This window comes from Oncorhynchus keta, chromosome 32 (genome assembly GCF_023373465.1).
Source record: "Oncorhynchus keta strain PuntledgeMale-10-30-2019 chromosome 32, Oket_V2, whole genome shotgun sequence".
In the NCBI taxonomy this organism is placed as follows: domain Eukaryota; kingdom Metazoa; phylum Chordata; class Actinopteri; order Salmoniformes; family Salmonidae; genus Oncorhynchus; species Oncorhynchus keta.
This window is the reverse complement of record NC_068452.1, coordinates 27,984,327-27,997,721: the sequence shown is the minus strand read 5'-3', so window position 1 is coordinate 27,997,721 and position 13,395 is coordinate 27,984,327. Positions and strand designations below refer to the sequence as shown.

At 44.4% G+C, this 13,395-nt stretch overlaps 1 protein-coding gene across 49 annotated transcripts in view; it reads left to right on the top strand.

The window, feature by feature from the left end:
• Positions 1–1,974, top strand: part of LOC118365535 (phospholipid phosphatase-related protein type 5-like) — a 77,250-nt gene extending 75,276 nt beyond the window's left edge. For 2 of the 49 annotated variants that reach the window (XR_008088671.1, XR_008088673.1), the window contains exons 2-5: positions 33–72; positions 233–392; positions 513–592; positions 753–1,967. The gene's annotated coding sequence lies outside the window, so the exon portion shown is untranslated. The other 47 variants (XM_052491199.1, XM_052491203.1, XM_052491195.1 and 44 more) reach the window with 38 other exon arrangements.
• The last annotated feature ends 11,421 nt before the right edge of the window (positions 1,975–13,395 follow it).

The following is a 13,395-nucleotide window of genomic DNA, read 5'->3' as shown; positions in this document are numbered from 1 at the left end:
CTGTGAATGCATTCAGCAGTACAGATGACTAGGTGTCCCCCTGTGAATGCATTCAGCAGTACAGCTGACTAGGTGTCCCCATGTGAATGCATTCAACAGTACAGCTGACTAGGTGTCCCCCTGTGAATGCATTCAGCAGTACAGCTGACTAGGTATCCCCATGTGAATGCATTCAGCAGTACAGCTGACTAGGTGTCCCCCTGTGAATGCATTCAACAGTACAGCTGACTAGGTGTCCCCCTGTGAATGCATTCAGCAGTACAGCTGACTAGGTGTCCCCCTGTGAATGCATTCAGCAGTACAGCTGACTAGGTGTCCCCCTGTGAATGCATTCAGCAGTACAGCTGACTAGGTGTCCCCCTGTGAATGCATTCAGCAGTACAGCTGACTAGGTGTCACCCTGTGAATGCATTCAGCAGTACAGCTGACTAGGTGTCACCCTGTGAATGCATTCAGCAGTACAGCTGACTAGGTATCCCCCTGTGAATGCATTCAGCAGTACAGCTGACAAGGTGTCCCCCTGTGAATGCATTCAGCAGTACAGCTGACTAGGTGTCCCCCTGTGAATGCATTCAGCAGTACAGCTGACTAGGTGTCCCCCTGTGAATGCATTAAGCAGTACAGCTGACTAGGTGTCCCCCTGTGAATGCATTCAACAGTACAGCTGACTAGGTGTCCCCCTGTGAATGCATTCAACAGTACAGCTGACTAGGTGTCCCCCTGTGAATGCATTCAGCAGTACAGCTGGCTAGGTGTCCCCCTGTGAATGCATTCAGCAGTACAGCTGACTAGGTGTCCCCCTGTGAATGCATTCAGCAGTACAGCTGACTAGGTGTCCCCCTGTGAATGCATTCAGCAGTACAGCTGACTAGGTATCCCCCTGTGAATAAATTCAGCAGTACAGCTGACTAGGTATCCCCCTGTGAATAAATTCAGCAGTACAGCTGACTAGGTATCCCCCTGTGAATACATTCAGCAGTACAGCTGACTAGGTATCCCCCTGTGAATGCATTCAGCAGTACAGCTGACTAGGTGTCCCCCTGTGAATGCATTCAGCAGTACAGCTGACTAGGTATCCCCCTGTGAATGCATTCAGCAGTACAGCTGACTAGGTGTCCCCCTGTGAATGCATTCAGCAGTACAGCTGACTAGGTGTCCCCCTGTGAATGCATTCAGCAGTACAGCTGACTAGGTATCCCCCTGTGAATGCATTCAGCAGTACAGCTGACTAGGTGTCCCCCTGTGAATGCATTCAGCAGTACAGCTGACTAGGTATCCTCCTTTCCCTATACACCAAAGTCAGTGAATTAGGACAAAGTGCACTGTATACTACTATCACAATCTTGAGTGGTATGTTGCTTTTACATTTAAGTCATTTAGCAGACGCTTTTATCCAGAGCGACTTACAGAAGCAATTGTGGTTAAGTGCCTTGCTCAAGGGCACCTTGTCGTCTCTGGGATTCGAACCAGTGACTTTTCAGTTACTGGCCCAGCGCTCTTAACTGCTAGGCCAAAACTGACAGCAGCTACAAAATACTACACAGATGGCTTGACTATGTTTGGGTCAAAATGTGTGTTCCTTGGTGCACATACAATACATCTGCAGTTTGATTTAGTTCTATTTTAAAATAATAAGACGATAAATAATGCAGTAACAAAAAAAAGTGTTCTGAGTTTTAACACTTAATTTCATCTTGTTACAACGTACCTTCTGTTTTGTAAAGATTTGTCTGATGTGAACAATAAATGGATATTGCAATAAAAAGGATGTTGAGTGTTCGCTCTTGCCTTTTATGAGGGCAGGACACATTCTGTTTTACTGTCATTGATTTTTATCCTTTGACCAATCGCAATGCTGATTGTTGCTCAAACGTGGCCCAGGGTGTGGATCATAGCCAACAGGAATGTCTTATACTTTTTAATCAATGTTCTCGTTTTATTTTCTCTATTGGACATAATATGCACTTCTGCCTCAGCAACAATCTCTCAAGGTTTGAGAATAACATAATAGTAGTAGGGTTGCCACCTGCTGGTGAGAGATATGCATGACATGTAAATCATTTATATTATTAGTCAATGCAGAGCTTCAAAGTCTGAGTGGATAACTCTCTAACCTCTGTGAATATACAAGTTGTTTTGGAAGATTAAATATTCACTTACCTTTTGAAAATCTTCCTCTTGATTTGTCATCCAAAGGGTCCCAGCTATAACATGTAGTGTCGTTTTGTTAGATAAAATCATTTTTTATATCCCAAAAAGTCTGTTAATTTGGCGCCATTGATTTGGGTAATCCACTCATTCAACTTGCAGAGAAAGGAATCTGAAAATCTACCCCTAAACTTTGTTTCAACAAGTCAAAATACATTTCAATCTACTCCTCAGACACCCTAAAATGTAATCAAACCATAATATTTATTTTTGGAAAGAAGTATGTTCAATAGGAAACCAATTTTAGCTGGTGCGCAACTTCGTCATGGCTCGCAAAAACACGGATTTCCAAGACTGTCCTCTTACAAAAACTGCTATTTCTTATTCATGAGCCTGAAGTCTTGAACATAGACTGCTGACATCCTATGAAAGCCATAGGAATTGCATCCAGAGAGCTATTTTACAATATGACCATTCTCTTGCATTTCTAAGAGGATGACCTCTCAAAAAAAATTCTGCTTGGTTTTTCTTTGGGTTTTCTCCTACCATATCTATTGTGTTATATTGTCCTACATTATTTTAGCATTTCTACAAACTTCAAAGTGTTTCCAATTGTATAAATTCTATGCATATCCTGGCTTCAGGGCCTGAGCTACAGGCAGTTTACTTTGGGCACATCGTTCAGGTGGAAATTGAGAAAAAAGGGGCCTAACCCTAAGACGTTTTAAATGTCCTTATTACCTCAGTACAATGTTGTTAATTACTCCCAGTAATGTCTAAAAAACTAGCAGACATGCAAGTTACTGAACAAGGAAACACTATTTTATGTTCTTAGCCTAAGATTCCACAAATGGTAAATATATGTTGGGAGAAAATGTAGAATATATGAATGATGTGCAAGCTAGCATTTGACAGTAATCGCAAAGACCCTACAAATTGTAATAGCAATGACTAGGCTTTATTGATTACGTCCGTTGACTATGCAGTGACAGTAGAAGGCCACAAGATGGCGACCTATATCAGATATTTCCACCGGTGCTATCACTGTGTTATTCAGAGAGGCAACGTACCTGTGTTAATAATGCAAGGTAAGCACTTATCAGAGTGCATCACTGATTACGAGGTTGTCATTCCTGTTTCTTGTAGGTGATGTTCCAATATTTTCAGGTATTCCAATGACACAGTAGCATTGGCTCTCTTAGGCTCACCTCATTTACTACAAACTTAGATTTATATAGATATCTTAGAAAATAAACATTTGACTCACAATGATTCAAGAAGCTTCAAGACCTTTTAGAATTGCACATGCAATTTCTAAACCTGGGTGAATTACTATAAAGAACCAATGCCTCCATGTAGAGAGGTTGAAAGACCCTATGGGGAGAAATGTTCCCCTCACAGCCTGACTCCATCTGCACTTCCTCTGGGGTTTATTCAGGATGATTTAAACCTGGACTGAGCGCTCTAAAGTGTGAACAATGTTCTGAATATCAGTTGAGAATGTAATTCCATGTCTATATTCTGTTATTGATTTTTCTTATTTCTAAACAATGCTAAATTCCTGACCCTTAGCATACATAGAAGTTGTAAAACAGGTCAGATTAATATTTATTACGTTTAATGTTACACATTCCGAATACAACCCCAGAACCATACTGCTCAACCAGGTGCAGTGACTTGAGGCAGCAGCAGATTCCCTTGTCAAAGAGGAAGTTATGTGCGATCAGCTGAGTCGCTCCATTGAGGAAGTCACACGTGTCACCATCATCATTAACTGAAGGAGGTGAGGCAGGCAAGGATGAGTCATGATGGGGAAAGAGAGAGAGAGAGAGAGAGATGGTGTATAACACTCTACAGAGAGGAAGGGGAGAGAGTGACAGAAAGTCCCGGATATTCCGTGGTTGATAGATTAGGTGATAGGGGTATAGAGATATAGAAAGAGATGGAGGGAAGCTGATTGATGAGAGAAACCCAGGCAATATTCTGTGACTTGTTCTTCAGTGCTCTCTCACTCTCTCTCTACACACACACACACACGCCAACTGAAGGTCAATATTGATTATAATTGTTCAGTTTGACATATCAACAGCATTACACTCCCCATTCTCGATACAATGAAATAGAAATGACAAATGTAATCAATTCTGTACCTACATGTAAAATGCAGTGAGTGAGAAAGAAATTGGAAGAGTATCCTTATAGGCAGTGTGCAATGAATTTGTCTCCGGAACATGACTAGCAATTACATTTACCCTTGGAAAAGCATGCGCACGTAATCAGGCTATGGTCCACAGACGATGCAATCTCAACCACACTGCACACTGCCCTAACCCATCTGGACAAGAGGAATACCTATGTGAGAATGCTGTTCATCGACTACAGTTCGGCATTCAACACCATAGTACCCTCCAAGCTCGTCATCAAGCTCGAGACCCTGGGTCTCGACCACGCCCTGTGCAACTGGGTACTGGACTTCCTGACGGGCCGCCCCCAGGTGGTGAGGGTAGGCAACAACATCTCCTCCCCGCTGATCCTCAACACGGGGGCCCCACAAGGGTGCGTTCTGAGCCCTCTCCTGTACTCCCTGTTCACCCACGACTGCGTGGCCACGCATGCCTCCAACTCCATCATCAAGTTTGCGGACGACACAACAGTGGTAGGCTTGATTACCAACAACGACGAGACGGCCTACAGGGAGGAGGTGAGGGCCCTCGGAGTGTGGTGTCAGGAAAATAACCTCACACTCAACGTCAACAAAACTAAGGAGATGATTGTGGACTTCAGGAAACAGCAGAGGGAACACCCCCCTATCCACATCGATGGAACAGTAGTGAAGAGGGTAGCAAGTTTTAAGTTCCTCGGCATACACATCACAGACAAACTGAATTGGTCCACTCACACAGACAGCATCGTGAAGAAGGCGCAGCAGCGCCTCTTCAACCTCAGGAGGCTGTCACAAAAAGCACTCACAAACTTCTACAGATGCACAATCGAGAGCATCCTGGCGGGCTGTATCACCGCCTGGTACGGCAACTGCTCCGCCCTCAACCGTAAGGCTCTCCAGAGGGTAGTGAGGTCTGCACAACGCATCACCGGGGGCAAACTACCTGCCCTCCAGGACACCTACACCACCCGATGTTACAGGAAGGCCATAAAGATCATCAAGGACATCAACCACCCGAGCCACTGCCAGTTCACCCCGCTATCATCCAGAAGGCGAGGTCAGTACAGGTGCATCAAAGCTGGGACCGAGAGACTGAAAAACAGCTTCTATCTCAAGGCCATCAGACTATTAAACAGCCACCACTAACATTGAGTGGCTGCTGCCAACACACTGACATTGACTCAACTCCAGCCACTTTAATAATGGGAATTGATGGGAAATGATGTAAATACATCACTAGCCACTTTAAACAATGCTACCTTATATAATGTTACTTACCCTACATTATTCATCTCATATGCATACGTATATACTGTACTCTATATCATTGACTGCATCCTTATGTAATACATGTATCACTAGCCACTTTAACTATGCCACTTTGTTTACATACTCATCTCATATGTATATACTGTACTCGATACCATCTACTGTATATTGCCTATGCTGCCCTGTACCATCACTCATTCATATATCCTTATGTACATATTCTTTATCCCCTTACACTCTGTATAAGACAGTAGTTTTGGAATTGTTAGTTAGATTACTTGTTGGTTATTACTGCATTGTCGGAACTAGAAGCACAAGCATTTCGCTACACTCGCATTAACATCTGCTAACCATGTGTATGTGACAAATACAATTTGATTTGATTTGATTTGTTTAAACTCCTATCCAGTGGAGGCACGAGGTTAATTCGTGTACATGGCTGAATCAGACATGCAGGAAGCTCAGGAATCATGTTTGTTCAGATACATGACAGTGAAATGTCCACAGATAATGCTCACATGAAGTATTTCTACATTTACACCGCCACACTTTACACTGCTGTGATAAACGGAGTACACTCACAGAGTACACCTCTACTCACCACCCGCCTTTCTCTCTCTCTCCCTCTATTGTTTTCTATATGTCTTTCTCTCTCACCATCCCCTCTCTCTCCCTCCCCTTCTCAAGCACAAGCACAAGGTACACACTTCCCCCTCTCACTCGCGCATTATCTTTCCCGGAAATTGCATTTCCAGCACAGCTAGGGCCCATTATAAAGAGGGAGCGACATGCTGTAACCTTTTTATAAAGCTATTAGTGATGCACCTGCCCCTCCTCCTTCCCAGCATCCCTCTCCACCCGTTTCTCCCATCAGCCCACTCTGACCCCCGCTCCCCCTTCTGAGCTTCCCTCCCTACCCCTTCCTCCCATCAGCCCACTCTGACCCCCCTTCCGAGCTTCCTCCCTACCCCTTCCTCCCATCAGCCCACTCTGACCCCCCTTCCGAGCTTCCTCCCTACCCCTTCCTCCCATCAGCCCACTCTGACCCCCCCCTTCCGAGCTTCCCTCCCTACCCCTTCCTCCCATCAGCCCACTCTGACCCCCTCCCCTTCTGAGCTTCCCTCCCTACCCCTTCCTCCCATCAGCCCACTCTGACCCCCCTTCCGAGCTTCCTCCCTACCCCTTCCTCCCATCAGCCCACTCTGACCCCCCTCTCATCCTTACAGTGTCAGTAATATTATTAGCCTGTTTCTTCACCCATTACCCTGATCTAACCAAACCCCTGGCCTGCAGCTGCTTAGGGAGCAGGGTACTGGGTGTACTGATAAAGTGGTTTTGGTGGAAAAGACGGGTAGAGAGAGCGAGAGAGAGAGGCTCCCTGGCAATCGATGAATGTAAACAATGAACTGTCTATCTCTCCACCCCACCCCAAACGATTCCTAGCTATCTAAACACAAACAGCCAGTGTAACACCAGAGCACGCATCAAACATCACAAAGGCTCCTAGAGGCAGCAGCAGGCGTACCGCGGCTCAGTACACAGCATCAGCACAAGTACATACGGATCTCTGCTGTTGTTGTTGCACAGTCATGTGGCCAGTTACGAGAGAGATAAAAGGCAGGGCAGGGGAGAATGGAGAGCCATAGTGAGTGAAGAGGATGTTGAGACAAGCCAGACGCACCGACGGACAGAAACCAAATCCAATTGCATGGGCTGGTTCCAAGAAGTGGGAACAGAGAGTGGGATTGAAACTGCGAAGCGAGGAAGAGGAGGAGGAGGAAGGAAGGATAGTTTTCTGTAGCAGGCGGAGCGACAGTCAAGAGCCCAGCAGCCCTGAGACAGTGTCACTGTTCTGTCCCACACCACCCTGGAGGGCATGATGCTGCACTCACTTCACCCCACTCACTGTCTGTGTGATGGAAACACAACAGTTTTACAATTCACATATTGACCCACCCATGGATGAGAATGAGCAGTAGCTGGAAGTAATGTGTGGATTCATCCTCCTCACATTTCCCCAGTGTCTCTGGAAGTTGGCTAAACGGCTTGAGTCACTCTCAGCCAGTGAGGCACTCTGCTGTCCCTACCCCCCACTCCTCCATCTCTCCCTCCCTCCTCTATCCAAGCCAGAGCTGACACCCAACCCCACAGCAGACGCCCTGCTGATCTATACCATGACATCATCAGCGTGATCCACCATCAGAGCCTGTGGAAGAGACGGAGACCTGAGGGAATGAGATGCCTCTCTCTGCCTGCTGTTAATCTGACTGATGGCAGGATCAGGACCTCATCACTTACACACACACACACACACACACACACACACACACACACACACACACACACACACACACACACACACACACACACACACACACAGAGAGAGAGAGGGAAGGTAAGGTAATGGCCCATGAGCACATGCTGTCAGAGGAATCTTCTGGGTGTGATTAGTTATGTCCTAAACTGAACATGCATCCACTAAGGACTAGAGATGGTTAAGGTGAAAGCCCACCACATTGGTACTATCACTGCAATACTGTTACAGAACAGGAAAGAGAAAAGGATACAGTCTTATGTATTTGGTGAAAAGCAAAAGTGTTTGATGGGATGACAGGTGGGAACAAAGGTGCTCTTGTGACTCTGCCACACTGACGACAAACAGTGTCTGTTGTCTGAACTCTGAATGCAGGAGGAAGCATCGGAAGCATCAACCAACCACAGACCCAGCTGGGGCTCTTCATAGGAACGTCCCTTGTCAGGCTACCAGCCAGTCAGGAAGTGAACTCAAGACAGAGGCCTGAGTTCCTTCCCTCCCTTTCTCTCTTCCTTGAAGTCATCTCTGATCCAATGCAGTTGGACCGGTGTAAACATGGATTGGTTGATATTTCCATGTCAAGAGACAGCAATGTGAGTCAATACCTCATGCAGTACCTCTAGCCGATCACAGACCAGACAGACTGTCAGGGTCTCTACAGGATCCACTTCCCATCTAGAGTCTGGGCATCTGGAACCAAGTAGTGGTGCTGGAAGCCTGGCCTGCAGTGGGCGCGGAGGGAGTATGTCTCCCCAGGGGCTGGAGCTCAAGTCTGGCTGGGAGTAGTGGGGAGGCTCCTGTGGGGAGCCTGCTCCACAGTTGTAGTCAGAGCCAATGAGAGGAAGAGAGGAGGAGGTGAGCAGCAGCAAGCATCACACCTCATTCTCAACTGAACATTACACATCTTTGCACCTGTGTGTGTGTGTGTGTGTGTGTGTGTGTGTGTGTGTGTGTGTGTGTGTGTGTGTGTGTGTGTGTGTGTGTGTGTGTGTGTGTGTGTGTGTGTGTGTGTGTGTGTGTGTGTGTGTGTGTGTGTCTTTCAATACAATTTCCTCTGTCATTTCAGCTGAGGGTAAATGTCAGGAAATACTCCAAGTAAGGTGTTCCTTTAGGGGCCCTCTGAAGACATTTCAGGGGAATGGTAAACGGCCAATAGGCTGCCTTATCCCTCTTCAATCTAACCATCCTACATTTGACTACGTGATAGAGCAAACTGAAGTGTTGCTTTGAGTTCAGTCCTCTCTGCTGATTGTGTTCAGAGTGAATGGGCTTGACTTTGAGTTCCCCCCAGAGCAGGTGGCGCCACTGGCAATGAGGCAAAAGGGGCTTTGATTTCTAAGCCAGTAGCTCAGTGCATATTCAAACTAGCTCTTTTGTTTGTGTTGCTCCCAGTCCTGAGTCAGACAGACATGCAAGGAATACAAATCAGACCTTTGACAGGAGCAGTTAACCTGGCTCTAAATATAGCTGCCCTGGCTGGTTCTGGGAGAGACGGAGCACAGGGAAGAGAGGAGGAGAGGAGTGGAGAGGAGGAGACAGAGAGCAGCGTGGAGCTCTCTGTGGGGCTGTTGCTCTCTTTCTCTTTCTCTCTTTCTCTCTCTTCTCTCCCTGAACTAGAATATGGAGGAAAGAGCAAGAGCAGAAACTACATGGAGCAATGACTGATGTGCTGTACTGATGTATCCAGCTCTGTGTGTGTGCAGGGACATGCGCGTGCGTGAGTGAAAGAGAAAAATAGAGTGAAGGAGAGAGGAGGGAATGGGAAGCAGATTGACAAATGAAAGATAGGGAGAGTCTGTTTAATAAAGCAGCAATCTGGAGGGAGCGAGGGAGCGGGAGAGAAGGATAGAAGGAATGAGAAATGTGCTCATTCCAACAGGGATCTGAGGAGACTGCAAAGGAGGAAAGAGAGAGGAGAGGGGGAGAGTCAGACAGAACACAACAGGACGGGCGGGCAGTTAGAGGCATACAGGACTCCTGTTCAGTACTCAGCTGTGCTCGCCAGGCCATTTGGAACTGCACACACCACAATGCCATTGCATATGCATATTTAGTCTCTTGGGTAGCAGATAAGAGAAGTGAAAATTCTCTTCACAAAAAATGAAAAAAAAAAATAGGCGTAGATTTGAAATAAAACGTTTACTTTTTTCCTTCCATTGTATAGGCAGATTTATTTGAGCCTCTGACAGTTTCACTTCAGAAATACTCATTTGTATCTCTAATAAATTGTGACAAAATACACAATATCAATTGATTGACAGACTAAATCCATTGCTATATTTTTTAATGGCAGATCTACAGGCCAATGGGGAGCTGTGAAATAGCCAGATGCATAGAGAGCAGGCTATCCATGGTGCAGGCCTGTGTTATCCCCCAGAGGATGAGGATGGTTTCGGGAGATTTGGTAAGCAGAGATCATAGAATTGAAGCTATCTGTGTGTAAATGCCACACCTGGAAATCCCGTGAGATTGGATTAGAGTGGATACAACCCATCTCTGAGATGTCACTGTCACTCACCACATAGCCTACTGTGTTCATCAGGCAACATGGAGTGACCACTGCATGGGACTCTGCATGCACTAGCAAGACATATGCACTAATTGCAATTGTATACCCATCATAGCCTCATATGTTTTGTATGTTATCCTTTATTAAGAAATGATTGGGAGTCCCATAAGGCAGTGCACAATTGGCCCAGTGTCTTCTGGGTTTGGCCGGGATAGGCCGTCAATTGTAAATAATAATTTGTTCCTAACTGGCTTGCCTAGTTAAATAAAAGTTGAATATAAAATGTAAACATTTGGTCTTTATTAAGATATATTTAAATATTCTTTATTAGTCCTATAATTTGATGTATATGTTTGAAAGTATCATTTAGGTAACAATGTTCCGGCAGCCTTCATTTGATTTGGCCCCCATGTTTTCTGAGCAAACACCATTTTTATTTTTATATCTTACATAGATTGTAAAATCACCAGGAAATCAGCTCAAAGTGATTTTAAATTAGGAAGTATTTCCCCAAGTATTCCAACGCATAAATAGAAAGGCATTTGTGATTGTATCCCACCCAAGGTAATCAAGTTTTGAAATATATATATATTTTTTGTCAAATACTGTTTTATCTGTTTTTGATTCTTGCGGTCAATTTCCAGTGTATAAATTATGTATAACTATGTTCAGGCGCCCGGATCATACGCTCAAGGAAAAAATGATGATCCCTGTTTTATAACCATGTTGTAGTGCAAGGGCGAGGTGGGGCATACATTTATAACAGAAATGTCGATCAGTCTGCCCTGAATCTAAATTCAGGACCATCTGTAATTTTAAGTTACAGGTAATTAACGCATTCCACGGTCATGTTTAGGGCAAAACGGCTCAAAGAGGGAGGTCTCTTAGCAGCATGGCACTGGTGTAATTAGTGTCCCTGGTGTGCAGTTTCATAATTCGACAACTTTTCTGAAGGTTACATTTGAATAATTGTCCTGCTGTTTTAGCACCATTGTTTAATGTGGTTATTAATACAATGAAGGCAGTTGGCTGATTACAATAAAATGGTAGGCATTAGACTTCACTGGATTCTTATTATTATTAGGCTCTTATGACACAATCACAGAAGTCATCACCCGCTCTTTTTGGCACTTATAACCCTCATTATCTTGATCCGTAGGCGGTATGCATCGTGATGATGTGTGAGCGTGAATGTATTTCTCTCCCAATCTCGAGTCGCCTCCGCTGCGCCCCTTTGACCACGTTTGAATCTCAACAATGGGAGGTTCGAAGCGAGATAGAATCAGAGAGAGAGAGAGAGAGAGAGAGGGGCATAGAGAAAGAGAGACAGAGTGAGCGAGAGAGAGAGAGAGAAATGCAAGAGATAACGAAGGGAAAATGGTGTAAGCGTGTAGCTTCTGCCTCCCGGATCTTTTTTTTATTTATTTTTTTAGAAAAAGGGAGAGGCATTGGGATGGAGTATCTAGAGAGCGGGAGAGAGAGAGAGTTAGAGGGGGCGTTTCTCCTGGCTATGATTATCAGATATTTCCAATACATTGTCAACATCGTATCGTCTACTTGAGTACGGGAAACTGACAGGACTAAAAACAATTGGTGAGTATATGACATCTGAATGTAATATTTGGTAATGCTTTATATTTCTCCTCTTGCTGACAAAATACCCCAGTGGCTTACAATCACGCAACCCATGAGGATTTATAGATTGGTTGAAATGATCATATTTTTAACCAAACATTCGTGATCAATTGAACTTCATTGATACAATAAGGAACAGTACTCTTAACTGGTTGCTATGTAGGCTACACGTGCTGGTAAATACTTGTTCGGCCATGGTAAAAGATAGCCCTCCATCATCAAGTGGGAAAAGCGCTGAGTGTTTGAAGCGCATCACAAAGCCAATGACTTCTCAAGCTATGTTATTCCATTTTACTTATCTGAAATGTAATTGTTTAGGATCTCAAATGCCCTTAACAGGACCGACTGTTTTTGTAAAGGCTAGTCTATGCATTCAGAGATAGACCTACGTGACTTGGTAGACTACCTTGTTCTAAATTCGTATTCCTCAATAGACAACTCGAGATGTCACGAGCGACTTTATGAATGCATGTTGAGAGTGAGGCCCACTGTATTGCCAATGAATTACTTTTACCATGTCTGTTTGTTTTTACAGTAAATTCAGGTTATTGTTTGTAAATAGAAGTTGATATAGATACAACACGCAATAACCTAAACCTTTGGGGAAAAAGGTAGCCGACTAAAATTAGATATGAAACTATTTTGATCAATAAGCCTACAGCTTAAAGTGTTGCTTGTTTGTGATTTTTCTCTATTAGGCCCCTTTGTTTTTGAAAGGTTTGTCATTTGGTTTAAAATAATGCCACATATGAAACAGGACTATTCATATTGACTATGTGTAGCAGATGGCAACTCAATGCACAATGCAACACACAGATGAATGATATTCATTCACCTAAAACCTAACGGTATATTTAGGCTTAAAGCTAGAATCCTTAATTGCTACATCATTTTTTTTAAATGTTAAATTAATGATATATACCCATTGCACAGGAGGCTGCTGAGGGGAGGATGGCTCATAATAATGGCCGGAACAGAGAAAATGGAATGGCATCAGACACATGGAAAACACTCATTCTGCTTCGGCCATTACCAAAAGTCTGTCCTCCCCAATTAAGGTGCCAAGAGCCTCCTGTGACCCATTGATTCTCGAAGAATGTATGCCTCATGAGCTTCAACTATATTAGGGCCTACCCCATCAGAAACCAAAATATAAGTTTGTTTTACTCCATGTAAACAAACACCGTATATCAACAAAAACACAAAACATGGTTAAAACTATCATTTTGATATCCTGGATGGTCAGCCCTTGCATCCATAACTCTGACTATGAATTTGAGAGTGGTAACATCTCCCCAGGCCCATCCCTCAACTTTTTACCAAAACTGAGGTGGGGTGACTGCTTTGTTATTGTTT